The 16,498-nt window shown below is 38.0% G+C and overlaps 1 pseudogene; it reads left to right on the forward strand.

Annotated features, from left to right (window-relative positions):
• The first annotated feature begins 12,912 nt into the window (after window positions 1-12,912).
• On the forward strand, window positions 12,913-13,862 carry LOC117032916 (acylpyruvase FAHD1, mitochondrial-like; annotated as a pseudogene).
• The last annotated feature ends 2,636 nt before the right edge of the window (window positions 13,863-16,498 follow it).

Consider the following 16,498-nt stretch of genomic DNA (forward strand, 5'->3'; position numbering starts at 1 on the left):
TTTTGGAACATACACTGTATTAATTTTCTAGGGTTGTATAATAAATACAACAAACTGGTTTAAAACAACAGAAATTTATTCTCTTATAATTTTGGAGACCAGCAGTTAGAAATCAAGGTGTTAGCTGGTTAGTTCCTTCTGGAGGCCCTCAGGGACAATCTGTTTCATACCAGTCTCCTAGCTTTGGGTGGCTGTCAGCGTCCTTGACATTCCTTAGCTTGTAGATACATTACTCCAATCTCTGCATCCATCTTCACATCCCCTCTGTGTTCTCCTGTGTGTCTCTGCATGTCTCAAATCTTCTTCTAATTTCTCTTATCAGGACTACTCATTGGATGTAGGCCTCACTCTAAATCCATAAAAATCTCATCCTAAGCTCCTTAATTTAATTTTATCTGCAAAGACCCTATTTCCAAATAAAATCCTACTCAGAGATACCAGGGATTAGGACATAGACATATCTCTTTGAAGGACACGATTCAACCACTGTAGCCTGCCCTCTGGCCCCCTAAAATTCATGTCAGTCCCATATGCAATACATCAACTCCATTCCCAGCATCCCCCAAAGTCTCACCCATTACAGCACCAACTCGTAATCCAAATTTTCATCTAAAGATCATCAGCTGAAAAAAGTTCCAAATCTCACCTCTAAATTATCTAAATCAGAAATGGGTGAGACTCTCTATATGACCTACCCTAGGCCAAAATTTTCCTCCATCTGTGGATCTGTAAAACTAGAAAACAACTTATTGTGTTCCAAAATATAATAGTAAGATACACATAGGATAGACATTCCCATTCCAAAAGGGAGAAAATGAAAATATAAAATGATCACTGACCACAAGCAAGTTTGAAACCCAACAGAGAAAATCCCATTAGGTCTCAAGGCCTGAAAAAATCCGCTGTAGCTCAAAGCTCAGCCCTCTGGACCCATAGACATTCCATCAGCCCTTGCCTCTGTGTCTGTAGAGATTCTGTCAACCCCTCTGTCCACTGCAGCACTGCCCTTGGAGTCATTTTTCCTTTTTCTTTAATAGCAGTATATATTTGCATCCAAGTAACTTTATCAGCCCGTCTCCTGTTTGTAGGACTTTGGGAGTCCAACATTCTTTCATTTTATCCAATCTTCATCCCTTTCAGTCCAAGCTGGTAGCACTTATGCTGGTATAAAAATCTTGCTGGTCTCCGGTGTAATTCATGGGGATCTACACAATGAACAAGGAGGTTTTCAACAGAACCTTCCTGGATAACTCCATTTCTATTCCTGGCTTCTGCTAAAATGGTTGATTGGCTCCATGAGTCACACACCTAATCTCTTCAGAAAAAGGCTGTCCAGCCACTCTCTTTGCCCTGTCTCCAGGACATGCTTTCTAACAGTGAACATCCTAACTTGAGCATCCTTTGGGATGTGCATAAAGCAAGAGCCTTCAAAATCAAGTGCTTATTGCTTTTTGCTTAAGAGTTCCTTCCTCAATTTAACTCTTTCCTCTTGAATTGTACTATAAGCTGTACGTTCAAAAGTTTGCTTGCAAATCTCCTCAGCTAAATATCCAAGTTCATAGATTATAAGTTCTATTGTCCACCCAACAGTAGATCATAATTCAGCCAGTTTTCTGCCACTTTATAACAAGGATCACCTTTCCTCCAGTTTCCAGTAACACTTCCTCATTTCCTTCTGAGATTTCACCAGAAATATTTTTAACATTCATATTTCTATCAACAGTCTCTTTGAGGAAATCTGGATTTTTTCCATTACACACCTCAGAATTCTTCAGTATTTAACTCTAAAACCACTTCCACATTTTTATATATTTGTTATAGCAGACTCCATTCTCAGCACCAAAATATGTATTAAACAAGTTTCCACCAGAGAAACAGAACTGCGCGTGCACACACACAGACACACACACTAAGACATTTATGTCAAAGAATTAACATCTGCAATTGTGAGATCTGGCTGGGCAAGCCTGGGGTCTGGGGTCTGTACACATGCCAGTAGGCTGGAAACTCTCAGGCAGGAGCTGAGACTGTAGTCCACAGACAGAATTTTTTCCTCAGAGAAACTACAGTTTTGCTCTTAAAGCCTTTCTACTGATTGGATGAGACCCGTGCACATTATCAAGGATAATTTCCTTTACTTAAAGTCAACTTATTGTAGATATTAACTACATCTACAAAACACCTTCACAGCAACACCTAGATTAGTGTTTGAATGAATAAATGGTTACTATAGCCAAGCCAAGTTGACATATATAAAGCTAACCATTATATGTATCTTATGTTATAAGATCATAGTAAAATGCTTACATTGATAAACTCACTTTTCAGGTTCTGAGATGGAAGCACATATAGAAAAAAAGAGCATCCATGAGTGAGTTTTGGGGAAGTGTGGTTTCCCAAGGCACTGGGGATGGTTTTTCTAGAATGTAAAAAGTTATAAAAATATATCTTAGGAATAGATTATTTTCACAGTTTATCAATGTGGATGTGCTCAGGTCCAAGATGGCAGTGTAGCAAGACCCTGAACTCACCCCTTCCACAGACACACAGAATATACACACCTACATATAGAGCAATTCCTCCTAAAAAACTACTGAGGGCTGACTGAACACCTTTTGCATAACAAACAAGGGAGGTACCACATAGAGAAGGGTAAGAGAGATGGAGACACAATAACTGCGGGAAGCCTACCCAATGGGGTGACCTGCAGTAGAAAGGGATATCATTAAGGGGCCCACACAGGCAGACTCACCTGTTCTGAGGCACAGCAATAAAACAATGATTTAAAGGAAACCTAGAATATATGGTAAAAAAAAAAAAAAATCCATTTATCTATCCCAAGGCACCTGCCAAACAGGTGGGGGAACTGCCAGAACTCTCCAGCATCTGTGGAAACTTTCTGGGATTGGCAGTATTGGTGAGCACCAGTGTTTATATTCCCCCTTTACCTAGGTAATGCAAGTGGGAGCTCAGTCTAAGTATTCCAGCTGCACTGCAAACCCCCACAGAGAGCTCCAGGCCACTTTAGCCAGCACCCACTGCAGCCCTGGCCAGCTGGCTCCCCCGGGGTCCCCAGAGCTGCATGCCTTGGGCCAGCTGGCATACCAGTGAACCCCAGGTGCCACATGCACCCACTTCAGCTCCAGCCAGCCTGCCAAAACCACAAGGCACACACAGTCTACACAAACATGGCTCCTACACAAGGTCACTCATTCAAGATTGGGAGAGACAGCTGTTTCATCTAATTCACAGAAACAAACACATAAGGTCATACAAAATGGGAAGACAATGGAATATGTTCCAAATGAGAGAACAAGAAAAAACAAACAAACAAAACAAAACAAAAACCCTTGTGAAATAGATATAAGTAATTTGCCTGATAAAGAATTCAAAGTAATGGTCATAAGGATGCTCATCAAACTTGAGTGAATAGAAGAATTCAGTGAGAATTTCAACAAAGAATTAGGAAATGTAATAAAGAACAAATCAGAGTGGAAAAATACGATAATTGAAATGAAAAAAAATACACTAGAGGGAATCAACAACAGATTAGATAATACAAAAGAATGATCAGTGACCTGAAAAGCAGAATAGTGGAAATCAGACAGCAAAAAGAAAAAAAATAATAATTTGAAAACAGGGATACTTTAAGCGACCTCTGGGATAACATAAAGCACACTAATATTGCATTATAGAAATTCAAGAAGGAGAAGAGAGAGAGAAAGGGGCAGATACTTATTTGAGGAAACAATTGCTGAAAACTTCCCTAACCTGGAAAAGGAAACAGACATCCAGATGCAGGAAGCACAGAGAGTTCCAAACAAAATAAACACAAAGTGACCCACACGAAGATATATTGTGATTAAAATGGTAAAAGATAAAGAGAGAATCTTGAAGGCAGCAAAAAGAAAACAGCTAGTTGCATATAAGGGCAACCCCATTAGGCTATCCGCTGATTTCTCAACAGAAACTTTGCAGGCAAGAAAGAAGTGACAGGATATATTTAAAATGCTGGGGGGGGGGAGGAAACACCTACAACCTAGAATATCCTACCTGGCAAGGTTACTATTCAGAATTGAAGGAGAAAGAAAAAAATTTTGCAGACAAAGAATTCATTACCACTAAACTAGGATTACAAGAAATATTAAAGGGTCTGCTTTAAGCAGAAAAAAAAGGCCATAGCCAGAAATAAAATACATATGAAAGAAAAAAATTTCACAGATAAAAGCAAATATACAGTAAAGGCAGTGGATTAGCCACTTACAAAGCAAGTATGAAGGTTAAAATACAAAAGTAGCAAAATCAAGTATAAATACAATAAGTAGTTAAGGGGTACACAGAACAAAACATTTTTAAATATGACATCAAAAACATAAAGTGTGGAGGGGGGAGTAAAAACATAGCATTTTTAAAAATGTGTTCAAACCTAAATACCTATTAGCTTAAAGCAGACTGACATGTATATATGTCAATACGTATGAACCTATGGTAACCACAAACCAAAAACCTACAAAAGATACACAAAAAATAGAGAGAAATAAACCCAACTGTAACACTAAAGAAAACCAGCAAACCATAAGGGAAGAAACCAAGAGAAGAAGAAAGCACAGAAGAACTCCAAAAACAACCAAATAACAATTTTAAAAATTGCAATAATTACATACCTATCAATAAACTTTAAATATAAATGGACTAAATGCTTCAATCAAAATACATGAAGTGGCTGATGAAAAGACACACAAAGACTGACAGTGAAGGGATGGAAAAAGATACTCCATGCAAATAGAAACAAAAAGAAAGCTGAGGTAGCAATATTCATATCAGACAAAATAGACTTTAAAACAAAGACTGCAAAAAGAGACAAACAAAGGCATCACATAATGATAAGGGCGTCAATCCAAGAAGAGAATATAATAGTCATAAATATTTACACACCCATTGAAGGAGCATCTAAATATATTAAGCAAATATTAAAAGACATAAAGGGAAAAATTGACAGTCATACAATAATAGTAGGGGACTTTAATACCCCTCTTACATCAATGGATAGATCATCCAGGCAAAAAGTCAATAAGAAAACATTGGCCTTGAATAACAGAGTAAACTAAATGGACTTAATAGATATTTCCAGAACATTTCATCCAAAAACTGCAGAATATACTTTCTTTTCAAGTGCATGGAGCATAGAACTTTCTCCAGTATAAATCACACAGGAGATCATAAGTCACAATAAATTCAAGAACATTTAAATCCTATCAAGTATATTTTCTAACTACAAAGGTATGAAACTAGAAATCATGGAAACAAGAAAACTGGAGGAAAAAAACCATAAAGAGTTTCTCAGGGGAGAAATCTCAAATGAAAATGGGTTTCTAGATAGTATTTCTGCCAATGCAAAGTTCAGGAAAAATGAAAGAAGGAAGGAAGAGAGGGAGGGAGTGAAGAGGGAAAGAAGGAAAGAAGAATTGTCCTAGTAGCCATAATTTGAATGATTAACTATCAAAAGACAGTTTTGAAGCACAGAGGCATAATACGGGGAGAAAATATAGCAAAAATAATAGATTTATTCTTCACTTGGAGAAAAATCTAGAGAAATTATTATACATTAAGAGTTTATCTTTTACAGTTGGCCCTTGAACAATATGGTTTGAACTGTGTGGATCCACTTATACATGTATTTTTTTCAATGAATACCTGCAACTGTTTTCAATCCATGGTTATGAGTCTGCAGAAGCAGAGGGCTGAGTATGCATTGATCTGTGCCATTTTATATGGGGAACTTGAGCATCTGTGGATTTTGGTATCCTCAGCAGGTCCTGGAACCACTCCCAACTGCACGGGAGGTCAGTGTCACTAACCCCCATGTTGTTCAAGGGTCAACTGTACTAGAAACTACTGATGGGATTCAGGACAGGCTGCCCCCAAATCTGCCATTTTGGCATATTCTTTATTTTGAATTAAAATTACTTGTAAAACAGCCAGTGCATGAGAACACTCGCCTTTCTTTGTTCCTTTGCAAGCAGGAAATAAATCTCCCATGTGAAGGTATTCTCCCCATGCCAGGAAGATGGAGGACATCCTTTTCACTGAGATATGGAATTTGGGGCAGAAGAAACTGTATGAACAAACTTTGTTATTTCATTAATTTGGTACTCCAAGACCAAATCCCTTTGCTTTGTCAAATCTTCACAAATAATTCTTTGTCTATAAAGATATATAAACAGACGGCTTCAGTCACTTCTTAGTCCCATGTCTATGAGGCCTCCATACAAAATTAAATTTGTTTGTTTTTCTCCTGTTAATCTGTCTAATGTTGATTTGATTATTAGACCAGCCAAAAGAAGCAAGAGGGGTAGGATAAAAATTTCCCTTCCTCAACACTACTCTAACATTCAGATATCCAGACAAGAAGAAAAAAGTGGCATATTGTATGCAATCCATATAATAAATTAAATGTAAAATAGTTAAAAGCAAAATGGCAATGCATTACATAGAACCATAATATCAATGCATCGTGCTAGACACTTGCTTCATAATAATCCAGAATGCAAAAACTGTTATTTCCATTTTACAGACAAGGAAACCAAGGCTCAGCTACATAAATTACTGCTTATAATAGTCAAGATTAAAACATGTTTTTCTTGTAATCCACTTGATTCCACAGTCCATTCATTCTCTACTGCTCCCAATGGCCTCTCTTAAGACTTACATTTGTGGGAATGAACATCCAGTAACCCCAGAAGGAAACCTCTTCCTGATGCCCAGATCAACACCAAATTGACTTTGTCATGGTCTAGTTGGCTCTTTTTTTTCCCCAACAAAATAATAACTTCACAGAATACACACCCCCACATACACAAAAGGTTTATACACTAAAAAGTGAGTTTTGTTCCTAACCCAGACACGTCTCACCCCTCATAGGTACCTATCATCATTTCTTATGTATCTTTTCAGAAATTTCCAGGCCTTCTGTATCTTTTTAAAGACAAAAATGAGGAACCTATTTGACACCTTGTTCTGTACCTTGTTTTTCTTCTTTTTCTTTCTCTTTTTTCCTAATAAATACAATATTTTTCCTCACTACATAAAGATCTGCCTCATTCATTTTAATGAGTAGTTTAGCTTAGTGGTTTATTTCATGTGTGTGCATTAATACATTTAACCAGTTCTCTTTCAATGGGTCTTTAGTTTTTTATTTCAGTTTTTGATATTCAAACAAAGCTGAGTGCAACTTTTACACACATGTGAGTTTGGTTTCTTTTGCTCTGATTCTTCTCCAGCTTGGCTGTTCATACCTGAGTCTTACACAGACCTTGGCATTTGCTGTCTACCACTCCAGAGCAGATCAGCAACTCCTTTGCAAAAGAAAAAGATCTCTAGAGAGAGTCTGCTTGCTTTTCTCTACAGAGCTTTAAGAACAACAAGAGTAATCGTGTGTCTTGTGATTTAGATGTTGTGCTTATTGAAAACAGACTCTTTACAGGTTAACTTACAACCCCACTCATCTATTGTTAACCAAAAAAAAAAAAAGGAGGTTGATGCTGTAATAAAGAACAGAAAGCATTTATATGAGCAAAGCATTGCAATCTGGGAGTCACAGATTCAGGTAGTAATGGTAAATTGTGCTCAAAGAAAGGCAAGGTTTTATAAAGGAAAAAACCACAAGTGCAGTTTTCATTTAGGTCCTGCATGCAAATAAAGGACTCTGGCTAGGTTAGCAGGGATTGGTTAGTTAGGTTCAGCCTGCAAACCAAGAAGGCAAAATCTACAAGTACTGTTCTCATTTAGTTCCTCTGGGTAAATGAAGGATTCTGGCTGGTGAAATGGACTGGCTCCTTTCAAAGTGAAGAATGCAGATGGTCTGTTTGCCATGGTAAGAAGGAAGTAAAGTCCAAGATGTGGTTTCATGGTTGGTTTTAAAAGTTCAAAAGTTCATGAGTGGGACAGGCACAAAGTTCATCAGTGGGACAGGAATTTCTTTCCAGCCTCCTGGCTCCATTTTAGCTCCCTTGATGTGAATGACTCTATCTTGGCACTTTCTATTTACACTATACAGTGTTGTAACAAATAACATGGCAAAGAGACTGAAAAGTGCTTACCAAAGTTGAAAACAAAGCAGTCACTTTTCATTACACTTCTTAAACTTTCATTTAGCTTTATTTATTTATTTTCTTAGTAATTCCCTACCCTTTAAGCCATTTTTATTTGATAGGCAGAGACCTAATTTTCATTTTATTGAATGGATACTCAACAATACTAAACAATATCTTTCTTTTTTTATATTTTGGAACACTAAACGTCTAATAAGATATCACCTGAATCTGCCTTCTAGTAAAACTGGGGCACAATTAATTGCTATTATAACATTATTATGTAATCTTTGCAAATACCTTTCATTTGGCTTTATAACAGATGGGGGTTGTATCATTTCATAAACTACTCAATTAAACTTCAATGAAAAGTTAATTCAGTGGTAGAATGAACTGGCTCAATAAGTTTTTGCTAATAGCAGAAGAAGAAGAAAGAATTAAAAGTATTGTGTGGGTCAGGATACCCCAAATGTTTCTGAATGACCATAACTTTTCATTTTTCAATAATCACATTGTTATACGGCAGATCAGAACCTTATAAACTGCTGTTCCACAGAATAATGTCTACAGAATATTAATAGTTATAAGAACAAAAAAGGTAAACATTTAGTGTGTACATGTGTGTTATGAAACTCAGAAAAACTATATAGGATGCATCACTTCATTTTTCTTCCCTTAGCCCACTAGTTAGCATTTCCTGGTATTCCAGAAAGACCAGTATTTAACCTTAATTATGAATAATTATAAAACAACTACTCCTTAAAAAAAAAAAATCCTTAAAAAAACTAAACCTATAATGAACTATCACTAGCATCATTAGGAATCCTTTTTAAAATTTTACCAACCTTAAAGGATGTAACAAATGTTTCTAAACATGTATATCTCTTGAGAAAAAAAAAATCAGTTTGACATGCTGATTTTCAAAAATTACTTCCGGCCTATATTTCCCAAACTTCTCTTTCCCACATTCCCAAGTCCATAAATTTATTTATTGAGATTACAGCAAGAAGTTAGCTTTCCTGTTAAGCACTGAGTCCTCAAGTGTCACCCACCTCCTTTTCTAAGTTCCCAAGCTCTCTGGAACCCCACCACTTCATTGCATTGATTACATAGTTCTATGATTAGGCATTTATTTTTCTGCTTGTTTTACAAGATACAAGGAATCTGAAAATCAGAGACAAATTCTTAGTATTATTATTAGTGTTAGTATAAGTATTTAGAGGCATAGCATTCTAAATAAACACCTGGTACTCTGCAGCACCCAATAAATACTTGTTAAATATTAAATAAGTGAGCTAAATTATCAATAGAGCCTCCGTGTTATTAATGTTTTTGTCAGTGATTTAAATCAGGGACTGAACCACACCTGCAGAAAATTTTTTAATTGATTTTCTCCAGAAAAGCATTTTTGTTAAGTCAAGTTTTAGTACCTTTAGGCAAAGCATGTACTCCTCTTTCCCAAGTCCCAACATCACTATTTTCTTGTATCTGGCACCATCACACACTTTTGTTACCTGACTGACCCTCACAGTAATTGAGTTTGCTGCTCCTGGACTACATATTACATGAGAACTGATATTCATTATGTTTACAGGTATAAAATAGGTTGTGCACACAAATTGAAATAAGCTGTATTTTAATAGAAATAAAAGATTTGTACACATAGGTAGGAAGAGAAATGAGAAAATTCTATTAGAAATGCTATAGCGTGATAGACTTTTAAAGCAAGTTCTGTAATACTGTAGCTACAGTATCCGTTAGAGTATGTAAACCATCCCACATCATTAATGCCTATCTAGAACAGAACGAGAGGCTGCCATCCTTGGTCCCCAGGATGGCCACCAAGACCATTAGAGGTTAGAAGACAAAGCCGGATCATAGAGATTATCCCAAAGAAGATTAGAGAACCACATCATGTGGCTGTTTCTAAAGATGGAATAGGATGAGCAGAGGCAATATCACCATTCAGTCTAGTCAGCAAGTCAGAGCTCTGAAAACAGGTGGGGAGGAAAATTTTTAAAAGGGAAACAAATTTTGGTTGCTTTTTTTAAAAAAAAAAAAAAAAAAAAGTTGCAAAATGGACAAATTCTGCTGAAGAGAAAATAAAGAAAAAGCACATTTTAGGCAACCCTTCTTTGATAAAATAAGCAATAGGGTTCTTTAAGAAAGGATAATCACTGTTAAGAGAGAATTTCCAATAGTCATCAGCCCAATTTAGAGAAAATGTCCAGCTAAGCAAACTGTATTAAAGAGTTCTCCAGAGAAAGAACCAATAAGATATATACAGATCTATATAAGAGGATATTTATTATAAAATTTGACTATGGCACTTACAGAAACCCAAAAGTCCCTTGATCTACCATCTGCAAACAAGAGAACCTAGAAAGCATGTGTAATTCGGTCTGAGGCCAAAGGCCTGGGGGAGCAAAGGGGACGAGGGGTCAGTGACTCCAATGTCCAAGATATAGCTCTCCCTATATCTTATAATCATTTTCATCTTATGTAGACAATTTTCATCTCTTTCTATGACTCTTCTAATCAATGTTTCTGAATTGTTCTCAGTACAATATTTATTCCTACACTATTTTTAGGAAGCCATCAGCATCCACCTGCCCAGCAGCATAAATGCCACATTTCTCTTCTTTTCCAAAAATGGAAAAGAGAAAATCCTCAATATAATTCTAAACAGGTATGTATAGCCTGTTTCAGACTCAAGTGCATCCATAACCTAAAGTATACACTTTTGCCCCTTTTAAGTTCTTCTCATTGGCAAATAGATGTTGATGAATTTGTGTAAGTTAAAGGCCCATCTGATGATATTCCATTGTAATTACAGGATGAATTAATAATAGTACCTACAGCAAAAGCATGTAGAATGTGCTACAGATGCTGAGGAAAAAGTCACCAACTCTAGCAGGGATAAAATTGAGAAAAGCATCACCACGGAGATAACATTTGGAGTCAAAGAATGTATAAAAAACTAACAGCGAAGGATGGTGGTGATAGATTGAGCATTCTGGCAAAAACATAAGTGAATAAAAGAGACACAAAAATAATCCAATATATTCTGGGAAATTATGAAAAATCTGAATCATTAAAGGAAATGATACTGGTGAACATATAAAAAAAGAAGGTTTGGAGGAGAAAAAATGGAACCAATGAATACTGGTCCCAGACCATGCCTTTGGGAAGACATATAGCCCTAGTATCAAAAGGTAAATAACAAGAGGAGTTAGGCACAGAGTAACCTGATTTGGTTTTTCTGCTTGCTTCTTTTAGAAACATAACTGAAATAGCAATAAGGAGTATGGATTAGGAACAGAAAATAGAAATATGAAAAAAGAATAAAGGTAATACGTATACCCATTAGGAGGATTTTGCTTAATCCCAGAAGGGAATAAAGGAAGGGTGACAAGAGTCAACACATGGAAGTGACAATTTGGTTCACTGCAATAGGCTGTGGAGTATAACAAAGCAGGTTTTGAAACCAGGCTTCTAGGATTTGTATCTTGTTCCATCATTGTAGGACCAAGGGGAAGTGAACCCCTCTAAGCCTCTGCTGCCTGTCAGTTACATAGTGTCTCCACGTAAGATTGCACTTGACATAATGCATGTCAAGTACTTGGCATCATTCGGACACAGGGTAAGAATTTACTGACTGTTAAGGATCATTACTGGCTATGGTAAAAAGGAGAGAGATAAAAGGAGGGAGAAATCAAGGATAATTCCCAGGCTTCCTACCTGAGTCATGAAGTACCTAGATATGTTGGATTACACCAATGGCTGGGCTGAATTAACAGTCTCCCCTTTCTCTGGCTTCTTGTTGGATCCGGCTAGCGAGGAGCACCTACAAAAAAATCACAGGGAGGAAAGGTGGTCAGGGCACTCACTTACTATCTCTTTCCTTGTGGGATTGTCACAAGCTGTCTGATCCACCAGAGACCTCCAACTGCTGCCTGACCATTCTACCGTTTCTAGCTCAAGTCCTGCACTGCCCTTTATGGCTACCCCATGCCTTATAAATAGTCCCTCTACTAAACTTTTCTGAAATTGCCCAATTTGACTGTGCCATCTCTGGTTCCTCCAAGACCCTGATGGATACAGTGAGACAGAAGTATCCTGGAATCAAGACCCCTGGGGAAAGTGGGAGTGATAGAAACACACTTGGATACATTGGGGGATAGATCTAAACATCTTGGAGCTGATTCTTCCCTAGGCCTAGACTGGGAAATCTTCAGCCAGTTAAAGAAATTCAATAGAAAGTGTGGCACAATATATAGCATGAGTACTATAAAATAACAATTAGTGAGGGAGGTGTCTATGGAGGAGAGCCTTAGGGCATCCAAGGTGGGTGTGGCTCTGTAGGACAAGTGCAGAATGGGTGGGCTACAGAAGAAGCCAAGAATTTTGCAAGGGCAACCACCTACTTAGAGGCAGCAGTAAGGAAAGAAGTCATCAAGAGAACATACCTCAAAAACATAGTGGAACAATTCACACCTCAGTGAAGACCAGCTCAGGATACTTGATAGACCAGGTGGGCCAGTCTATGCTGCAAAAGGCAGAGACTGGCGCTAAGGACCAGGTGAGGTGGGCTGGACATCAGTGAGAGTGGAGAAGAGCCCTGGCCCAGATGCCCCTTCCCCCAATACATTAGGATACAAAAGCTTCTTTCTGCAGCCAAATGCCCTCGTGAGAAGGACAAGGGAGAGAAGAAAATCCTTCAGAATGGGGACGAAACTTTGAAAGACTGAGAAGTTATGGGGAAAAAAATAAGACTAATATTTGAAACAGACTGATATATATGTTTAAAAGGCAAGAGATGATGATATCCACCCTCAGTAAACCTAAAAACAAAATGAAATATTATAGAGTCTCCACCTTTCTCCAGGAACCAGGCCACTGTCCTAAGGCTGGACGACCCCAAAGCAGCCATGGGGGCAACGGCTCCCAGGAAGCCAAGCACTCAACTCCTGGGTTCCCTGCGAAGCTCAAACTGGAATGGGCCTTCGCAGATGGGACAGTACTCAGAGGCAGTTCGTCCCCTCTGGGCAGCTGTCGACATCGGAGGACATGCCGGGCACAGTCCACATAATGACAGGAGCAGCTTGTAAGAGCCAAGGTGGCCCCCCAGCAGCTGACCCAGTTCTACGAGTAGGGGAAGAATATCATCAGTGTGGGCAGGAACTACGCGGACCACAACAAGGAGATGGAGAGCACAATGCCAAGCAAGCCTGTTGTCTTCCTAAAGTCATCCACCACCTATGCCCTGAGGGCTGCCCATTCTCTTGTCTGCGTGCAGCTGACGTCATGATGGGCAAGAGCTGCTGCGCTGTCCCGTAGGCCATGGCCATGGACTACGTGGTCAGCTTTGCCTTGTGCCAGGACATGACGGCCCGAGATGTGCAGGATGAGGGCAAGAAGACAGGGCTACCCTGGACTCTGGCCAACAGCTTCACGGCCAAAGAGAAGAGCCCTGCCTTTCCCAATCTGAAGCTCTGGCTCAAGGTCAACGGTGAAGTCAGGAAGGTAAGACATCCTCTGTGATGTTTTCCATCCCCCTCATCATCAGCTACATTTCTAAAATAATGACTTTGGAGAAGGAGAGGTCTACGGATGCCAAAGGGAGTTGGACCCGTTAAAGAAAACAATGAGATCCTGGCTGGCATGCCCAGAGTCGTCAATATGAGATTCAAGGTGAAAAGCACCCTAACTTCTAACATCTTTCAGGAAAGAAGGCAACAGGACAGAGCAAGCAAAGATTATTTAATATGACAATACTTTAATAAGACCTAATTTTTTAACGATTTGTTTCATTTAATGATTTGCTATGCCTCAACTCAAGGAAGATGGACCTTCCAAGGAAAACATAATCTAGAAGAGCTGGGCCAGAAATGTTAACAAGAAAGATTATTTTCTAAGCAACAGCCAGAATAAAGCACTCGTGATGCTTCCAAAGAGGAGATATTATCAAACCAAATGTTCAGAAAACCTCCTTTACTTTCCTAAAACTAGACTGGGTAAGACTTGGCAGTGGGTCATTCTGGGATTGATAGTTTAAGACTTAAAATCTGCAAGTGAAGTTGAAAAGCATGTTTCAAATTAGTGTTTCCCAAATTTTTGTGATCATGACAATCACCTGAAGGTATTTGTAAAAATAATAACTTCCAAATCAGTGACCCATACCAGATTCATTAATCACCAGCACTCCAAGTGATTCTTCTCATGGAAATGGAGAAAAACACTATTCCACATTATCAGTTAATATAAAATTTTATTTAATAAGTGAGCAATTACTTAAGACCTCAGTCATTTACTTAGGGTGTGTACCCTAGCCAATAGAATCAGAGGTTGGGAGATAATTGTGAAATTATTGTTTTCCAAATAACTACGTTGTCTTTTGGGAGGAACTAAGATATTATATACATTGTATAAATGTATAGGTACATTTATACAATGGAGTATAAAATAACATTTCTGCTTCCCAGTCTGTGACTATTCACACTGAACGTCACGATGTACATGCCTATAAGGTATCCTTACCGTAAAGGATAGCCCGCTATGTCCAGGGACAGTTTGGGAAGTCACTGGTATGTAGGTCATGTAGTCACAGAAGTAGAAGAAACACCAAAGGCAGAAAACGGAGAGTAACATAAAGTAGGGGGGAAAGGTAGAACCATGGGTAACACTCCTGTTTAAAAGATAGAAAGGGAGAAATTACTTTAAGAAACAAAGACAGAATAAGCAGAGAGATTGGAAGGTAATCCAGAGACCAGGGTGGCAGAAAAACTAGGAGAGGAGGAAATAATTCTAAAGAGAGAACAATCAAGTCTGCAAAATTCTTCAGAGGAAAAAAAGACAGGATAAGCACAGAAAACAATGGCCATTAGAGTTTGTTCCCTAAAACAGAGAGAGAGAGAGAAATGCTAAGTCTATAATCTGTTGTGCTATCAATAACTTGAGACATTCCCTAGTATTGGTTAAAGGAGATACTGTGTCTAAACATCCTAGGAACTTAATATAAAGGTTATTTCTATTATGTGATACATATTTGAAAAGCATCAAATATATCCATATAGCTACCGGTATCAAAAAGTATAGGACATGGTGGGATTGCAGATTGGTGCAGCCACTATGGAAAACAGTATGGAGGTATCTCAAAAATCTGAAAATGGAACTACCTTGTGATCCAGCAATTCCACTCCTAGGTATCTATTCGGAGAAATCCAAAACTCTAATTCAAAAAAATGTATGCATCCCTATGTTTATTGTAGCACTATACACAATAGCCAAGACAATAGCCATGGAAACAACCGAAATGCCCATCGGTAGATGACTGGATTAAGAAACTGTGGTACATTTATACAATGGAGTATTACGCAGCCATAAAGAAGAAAGAAATCTTACCATTTGCAACAACATGGATGGACCTAGAGAACACTATATTAAGTGAAATAAGTCAGACAAAGACAAATACCACATGATCTCACTTATATGTGGAATCTAAAGAAAAGAACAAATGAATGAACTCATCAAAAACAATTTCAGAGACACAGAGGAAAAACTAAGGGTTGCTAGATGGGAGAGGGCGTGGGGATAAGGGGTAAGGTGGGGAGGGGATTAGAAAGCACAGTCAGTAACCACAAGATGGCCACGGGGTTACGAAAGTCAATTTGGGGAATATAATCAATAATGTTGTAAAGATTTTGTAGGGTATCCTATGGACACTTGTCTCGTTAGGGAGACCACCTCAGGGAAGATGTAGATGCCTGATCACTGCACTGTACATACACCTGAAGCTGAACAATAATGAATGTCAACTACAAGTTTATATATATATATACATACATACATATACATATACATATATATATATATATATATATATATGTATATAGTTACAAGAAGTGGAGTACAACATTAGGAATAGAGACAGGGGAAATGTAATGGCTGTGTGAGATGTCAGAGGGATAGTGGATGGGGGGAGGGGGGTTCACACAGTGTGAGGGATATAAATGATAAATGTCTAACTATTACATTGTTTTGTGCACCGGAAATTAATTTTTAAAAAAGTGTGGAAAGAGCCCCCCCAAAAAAGTATAAATTATAAAAAAGTAAAAATTATAGTAATGTTAATTTACTTTATAGTAAATTAACATTAGCATTTTATGAACAGAAATATCCCTATCTGGGCTTAAATGTATGACTCCTTGGTATTTACTTCTTCACTCTCATAAAAAGTTACAAATAGGACAGTGCCCATTGCAATAGTAGTTAATCGTACACTTGCCCATGCTCTCCACTAACTAGACTCAACAAATGAGGCAGAAAGAAAGGACAGAAGAAACTAATGAGAGAAAAGAAAAATGGAACACTTTGGTACCAGGATTTTATATCAAATAATTACTTGT

Source organism: Rhinolophus ferrumequinum, chromosome 2 (assembly GCF_004115265.2).
Source record: "Rhinolophus ferrumequinum isolate MPI-CBG mRhiFer1 chromosome 2, mRhiFer1_v1.p, whole genome shotgun sequence".
NCBI classification, from domain to species: domain Eukaryota; kingdom Metazoa; phylum Chordata; class Mammalia; order Chiroptera; family Rhinolophidae; genus Rhinolophus; species Rhinolophus ferrumequinum.